The 6,722-nt window shown below is 44.8% G+C and overlaps 1 long non-coding RNA gene across 1 annotated transcript; it reads left to right on the forward strand.

Moving 5' to 3' along the window:
• Nucleotides 1-1,827: 1,827 nt before the first annotated feature.
• Nucleotides 1,828-4,997, forward strand: LOC115599216. Its single transcript, XR_003988221.1, has 2 exons — nucleotides 1,828-1,904; nucleotides 3,905-4,997. It is a non-coding gene; the product is annotated as an uncharacterized LOC115599216 (long non-coding RNA).
• The last annotated feature ends 1,725 nt before the right edge of the window (nucleotides 4,998-6,722 follow it).

Here is a 6,722-nt window from a genome sequence, read left to right on the forward strand (position 1 = left end):
TTTTTCTTTTTTTTTTTTCCCCCACTCATAAATTGCTTTCAAACTTTTTTTTTTCCCTCTGAGCTGTTAGTCACTAGAGCAAATAGAGAGCAGCTTGTTGGAGCATTTGTTTTCTGTTACTCTGAGCTGTGGCTGGAGGTGCTGGTCACTCTGATTGATGGGGAAACTGGTACCAGCAAGTTTCTTCAGTTGACACCTTGAGGTTCCCAGGGCTTTGCATATATTTCTTTCACAAGCAATGGCAGATGCTGAAAAAGCTGTTTGTTTGCTACTGTTTATAATTCAGAATTTATTGCTTCTACAAGTCTCAACCAACACTGGAGCTTGATAGAGACCTCAGTTAAGAATGAAGTATTTTATGAAAATACATCTAGATTTTTATGCTGCTGGAGAGCCACGGTTCACCATTTCCCCCCATTTCTCCAGAGTTTTGCTGTTAAAAAATAACATTCCTGTCTATGTGGAAAAGTTTTGTGGAGCTGGAGGGTGAGGAAGGGCTCCAGTGAGGCTGTCCCTCATCTCTGTCACTATTTGTCCTGCTGCCTCTCCTGACATCTGTCTGAGCTGCTCCTGTGGGACAGCTGTGAGGTTGATTTCACCCTTCTGCTCCTCTGCCTTTCATCACCTTTGGTGAGTGACACCCATAATCCAGCTGGGTGCATGAATTCAAACCCAACACTATCCCTCCAGTGTCACCTCTGTCCCCTGTCCAGCACAGCCATGCCCAGGGAGGGGGTAGCAGGGATGGGCTGTGGGAAAGGTGGAAGGAAGGAGAGGAGATTTCCACTCGGTGCTCCCTTCCCTGTGTATCCCTGCTCCTTGCTTTGCACCTGAGCTGCTTCTCATCTTCCATATTTCACCTTGGAATGCTAACAGTCCTGAAGCAAACCTCATCCCAGTGCAACACTGGTGTGTAACCTGTGTCCTGCCTCCCCCCAGCTTCTCTGGGCAAGCTGAGGCCAGGAGAGGGCAAGTGATGTGCCAGTGGTCACTGGGTCATGACTGGGTTGCCTGGTTCTTCATGCTGGGCACTGCATGGACACCAAGGGATGCTCATTGCAGTCTAAGTTATTTTGGGATGTCTCCCCCACCTCTATGGTTTTCTATTCCTTTCCCACTGACCTTTTCATCATCAGCTGAGATATTTTCCCTTTTTCATCTTCTGCTTGAACTCAAAGCACTGTGAAGGACTGACCTCACTTTCATGTACACGATTGCATTTTAAAATTTAATAGCTTCCATACCATTGCTGAGGAGGAACTGAAGGGCTGGACATTGCACTCAGGTTTAGGGAGCAGCCAGAAGATGATGGAAAAATACAATCTCTGCATCACGTCTCCTTCTGCACTACAGGCACTTCAAATTTAAGCTTCACTTCATTCTACACTGAATGTATGTGAAACTCCTGGAGGTTCATCTCATAGAGTACTTATTGATTTTATGCAACTGTAAAGGAATCTGTTTTGCTGTGAGAAAAAATGGAGCATAATGTACATAATGCTAAGGAAGAGAAATCTTAATAAAGTGCAGTGATTTCTTAATAGATGCCAGCAAATAGGCTTAAGGGAAAACAGTGAAACACACCCACAAACCCCACTTTTGCTCTGTCACAATTCCTCCTCTGAAGTGCAGAGGAATATTTGATTTCTGGGTGTGTGTGTGTCTGCAGGGTTGGCAAGGGAAATCAAAGCCAGTGAGATTACACCAGTTCTGACTGTCCTAAATTGAGTATGGTTTTTTGTGTTTTGAGTTTAATGACTCATTTCCCCTCAGTGCCTCTAACTAACCCTGGTCTTTTTTTTTTTTTCTTTTTTTTTTTTTTTTTCAGTAAAGGACAACAGCTTGGGAAAGCAAGGAATAATCCAGGAAGAGTGGTCTGTGAACACAGCTCCCAGAGTTGAGAGGTTAAAGCCCAAATGACTTCCTGGTTGTGAGCTTTGTGAATTATTAGCTCCTGGGTGGATAGCTCTGTTATGAACTTTGATGTTATGAACTTTGATGTGACAGTAACTGTTCAAAGGAGTGAAAAAGGATGTGTGAGAAGTCTGCAAAAATCAGAATAAGGGCTTTTAGCTTGTAGACTCTTTTTTTCTCTTGCTGGAGTTGTCTCTTCTCAGAGGCAATTAACTACATCTAGGACAAGGGGGAGCTGAGGTTTCTCCTTTACTTCTTTTGCTGAAATATCATTGAATCATGGAATACCAGTCTGGAAGGGATCTCAAGGATCCAATCTTTTTTGGACAAATGACCAGGTTTATCAAGAGAATTGAAACCCAAAGGGTGAAGGAGATGTTGGGCCAGATTCCTAACATCCTAACATCACAGAGAAAGCAAGTGAACACCCCACTGAAAAAATATCTACTTGTTGCTTGAAGCATTGCCATGTTCTTAAATTGCCTTTATTGATACCAATAATGCTCTGGTGAAAACTCACCCATCATTGAAAAAACTCCTTGCCAGGCAGTCCTTCTGGTACCAAACCTGGGTTTTCTAGACCCTGCTGTTTCCCATCATCCTGGGGATAAACCATGGTGCTCTCAGTGAGGTGGAGAGAACACCCCATTGTTGCTTTATGGATGAGGGTGCAGGAGGAGGGGACACAGCTGCATTTCCAAGCTCCTCACCACCCCTTGGCAGCTCCCCATTTGCTGACCATCCCTAGGAAGGGTACAAAGCACTTTATGCTTGGCTGTGAAGATGAAAGCTGAGGCTGGAATCTAACTTGTGGTGGATAAAATGCTGGAGAGGTGAGCTGGTCCCCACAAAACCCCCCAGGCTACCTCTGAGCAGCAGCTGCCTTTGCTTACATCCCCAGACAAGATGAGGAGCATTTCAGCACTGGGGCTTCTCCTCTTCCAGCTGTTGCCTGATTACACCCAGCGCTTCAGCCTCTTGCATTTGATGTAAATCCAGTGTTGGGATGCAAAGGGAGACCTGCTTGAGCCTCACCTTCCAGTGTGAAAGCATAAACTGAACAAATGCTGTCTCCAGGACCTCTGCTTCCTCTGCCATGAGAGTTTGCATTGTGGAGCAATGAATCCAGAACTCAGTCCCACCCATCAGGGAAAATGCCCTGGTGGCACAGCCCAGACCTCTGCAGCTCTGTATTGCAGGAACAGGAAGAAAGGAGGTGGTTATACAAGATTTAAAGATACGCTGGGCAGTCCTATGAGAGAGATGTGAGAGCTGGATTTGGAGTGGGAACTGAGCAATATGCCTGTTGGACTGGATTCTATGCAACTTTTTTTTTTTTAAACCACAAGCATTCAATACCATTGATGGTTTTGCATAATTTCAAGACACCTTTATCCTGGCTGCCAAAAATCCACTGGGGCTGCAGGGCACAGAAGCTCTCTCTCCTTGGGATTAATCTCAGGGATGATCCATTCAGTGATCCCACACTGGGGCAGTCACTGTCAGCCTTGCAGATGGGATGAGACAGCATTTGGAGAAGTGCAAATCCTCACCTTTGGGATGCTTACATTTGGGCCAGCTCAGATTTTTTTCTTCTATTTTTAAATAAGAACAGACTTCAAGAAGAAAGCATCCATCCCATAGGAACCGTCAGCAGGGCTTGTACCCAGATCCCCAGGACAGTCTCTTGCTGTCTTTTTTCAGCCCAGCTGTGATGGGCTTGTTCTCACAGCTTTGTGTTAAGGTCTCTTTGATGAACAGAGAGGTTGGAGGATGCCTTGGGGGGTCCTTTAGCCTGTTCCACTCTTTTGACACAGGAGTAATTTTATACCCAGACCTTTTCTGGCCATTTGTCCAACCCACACTAAAGGACACCCAGAGAAGAGCATTCCCCTCAACCTGCCCAGGAGAAGCACATGGTAGGAAGTGCTCCTAGGTATATCATACTATAGAAGGTCTAATCTGAAATATTTTCCTTTTCCCTCTGCAGACTGGGAAGCAGAAGAGCTCAGTCAGCCCCTGAGGAGACATTTCCCACAGCAGATGTTGTGCCATGGGATCCTCCTATCTCTTGCAGACATTGCTGGAGGAGCTGCTGTGTCACCCCAAGGCCTGAGCAAAGATAAGAGGGTCCCATCCTTCCAATTGCATCACTGCAGCAGAGATAAACTCAGTGTTTGCTGCAGAACAACTATCAGGAAACTCCCTCTATTTGGAAGCAACCCTGCCTGTGCTGAGACCTTACCTTGGAAAGGTGATAATGTGAAAAACACCCTGCTACATTTTGCAGCTCTATTTTACACACCTTATCTGGGCACCAGCCTGTTTTTTCTGGAACTCTGGCTCCTGGGTGGTGTCCCTGGGCTTTTCTCTGGCACTTAGTGCCAGCTTTATGCCAATAATCTTGGATGAGATCTTATGAGGTCTAAATTCAGTTCTCCTCTCCGCTATATATTTATATATATATATCCTGTGATTTAAAGGAAGTCACTCAATTTTCCTGTCCCTCATCTGTAACACAATCTGCATTTTTTAGATTTTTTCATCCCTGTTTTCTTCTTACTCTTGGTGGTCTGGGGAGGGTTTTCCTGGGAGCAGGTGTCTCAGCAGACTGCTATGAACCAACAAAGTACTTTTGGTGGTTAACTTTTGGATGTGAACTAAAGAGATTCCAGTTTCCCTCTCTTTGCTGCTACCCAGACTGTGAGCTTTGTAACATTTTCTGCAATATTTAAATCACAACTTCTTGACTTACCTGATTATGTGAGACTCATGGCTCCTGGTTGTGGTTTTTGGTTTTTTTTTTTTTTTGTATGTTTTTGTCTTGTCTTTTGAAGGTACATCACTAGTACCAGTCCAAAAAAAAATAAACAAACCCGAAACACAAAGAAACCAAACAAAACAGAGATGGTTGTCCCCAGATGCTGGAGTCTGTTATTTCTTCAGATATGAAGAAGTTTGGGCTGAACTCATGAGTCTTGTGCATGTGGCTGGATCAGCACAGAACCAGTGCTGGGAGTCAGGGGAGAAACAACTTTTCCTGCCTGTTGACCAGCTGAAATTTTCTGTGTCCATTCAACACAGTGGAGGCAAAAAAAGTCATCGATGAACCAACCAATGAAAGCAAAGTCCTGCCAAAAACTCCAAATGCCACCAGGCTGGGAGGAAGCACTGAGGGATCCAGCCAGGACAGAGGGAAAGGGGTCAGAGCTGAGGGACTCAGAGCTCAGGAGCTCTTGGAGCTGACACCATCAGCAGAAAACCAGTCCCAGAAGTTTCCTCTGCACTGGGGAGCATGGAGCTTAATAAAGGTTTCTCTGTTGTTTACCTGCTGGCACAACACATATACTGGGGATTAGAAACAGCATCTGGGAAATGTAATCTATACATATTTAACAGAAGCATTTTAGAGCCCAGAAAAGTTAAACCTTTCCATTCAGGTTTTCCTCTGGGCACTCCAAGACAGCCGCAAGAGTTAAAATTATGTATATGTGCTGTCCTATATTAAAGGAGCAACATTCGTATCTTTCATCCTCAGCCTCCACCTTCTCCTATTCAATTTACTGTCTAGACTGTTTAAAAATATCTTGTTACTGCTTTTTTTTTTTTTTCTTTTTTCTTTTGGTTTTACTATGGGGAAAGGGCACTTGTGAGACAATGCACACCACTGGAGATTGCGCAGATTTGGTGCATGTTGGTGCATGATAACAGGAGAGGTTCCAGCAAGCTCCAATATATAATAAACTGTGAAGGCATAAATTGCATGTGATTAAACCTTTGATGGTGGGCTGTTAGGAATTCCCAGTGCACCGTGCCACACCACCTTTTACTGCAGCCCTAACAATGCCACTGCCAGACTCCTTGGCTCCAAGGGGTTAATTATACATTATGGATGAAAACAAGGCCAGGATGCTTGTTAATACTCAAATCATGGCATGGTAACCCTGGGTGACTCCCTTCCTGATGCTGCCAATTTGCAACAGTCACCTGGGGCAAGATAGCAAAAGGCTTGTTTGTCATTCCTCACCCTTTCCAGTCTCTTCCCCTCCTCCTCCTTGCTGTTTTTTTTTTGTTTTTTTTTTCCCCTATTTGCAACATCAATTTGCTTGTCAAGGCAGCTGACAGGTGAAAAGCCTACCTGATTACTGAAATTGTAAGGTCAAAAGAAACTGAATCCATCTGCCAGGGATGGCAATATGCAGGCTGGGCAGATCCAGATGAGGGACAGGTGAGGCAGGAAGAGAACTGCTTAGGGGAGGGATAGAGCAGGAAGTGATAAAGGGGGTCAGGGAGGGGGTCTTGGTGCTAGTGAGGAGCCTGGAGCCTTGGTTCTGAGCCAAAGAACTGGTTAGGAAAGCTGGGTGATGTCCTCCCCTGCACTGGGAAGGGGCTGGCTGTTGTCCCACTCCTTTTGCTGCTCTGACTCCTGGAGCCTGAGTGCCTTTTATCTGCCAGAAACCTTCTATCAGAGGTGAGCTAAGGTGTCTCAAACTAACTGGAGATGTCCTGCCATGAGGAAGATCTGTAGAGCTTCTGAGCTCTCTATTTTATTTTTTTTTTTAGGTTGTCATGAACTAAACTGACTTTTGTGAACCTGCAAGTATTGTAGTTTTGTTCTAAAAAAAAAAAATAGCTGCCATGGTATGAAGTTTCAAATCTTTACTCATACCTTCCTTTCCTGCTCTGAGTGAAACCTGTCCCACTGTGTAATCCTAAAACTGAAGTGGCTGTCCCTGTTTATGCTGATAAATTTTCCTCCTTATATGCCCCCCTGAATATAAACTGGTGAGCAAGGTTAGCAAGGGTCT

Source organism: Calypte anna, chromosome 15 (genome assembly GCF_003957555.1).
Source record: "Calypte anna isolate BGI_N300 chromosome 15, bCalAnn1_v1.p, whole genome shotgun sequence".
Taxonomy (NCBI): Eukaryota; Metazoa; Chordata; class Aves; order Apodiformes; family Trochilidae; genus Calypte; species Calypte anna.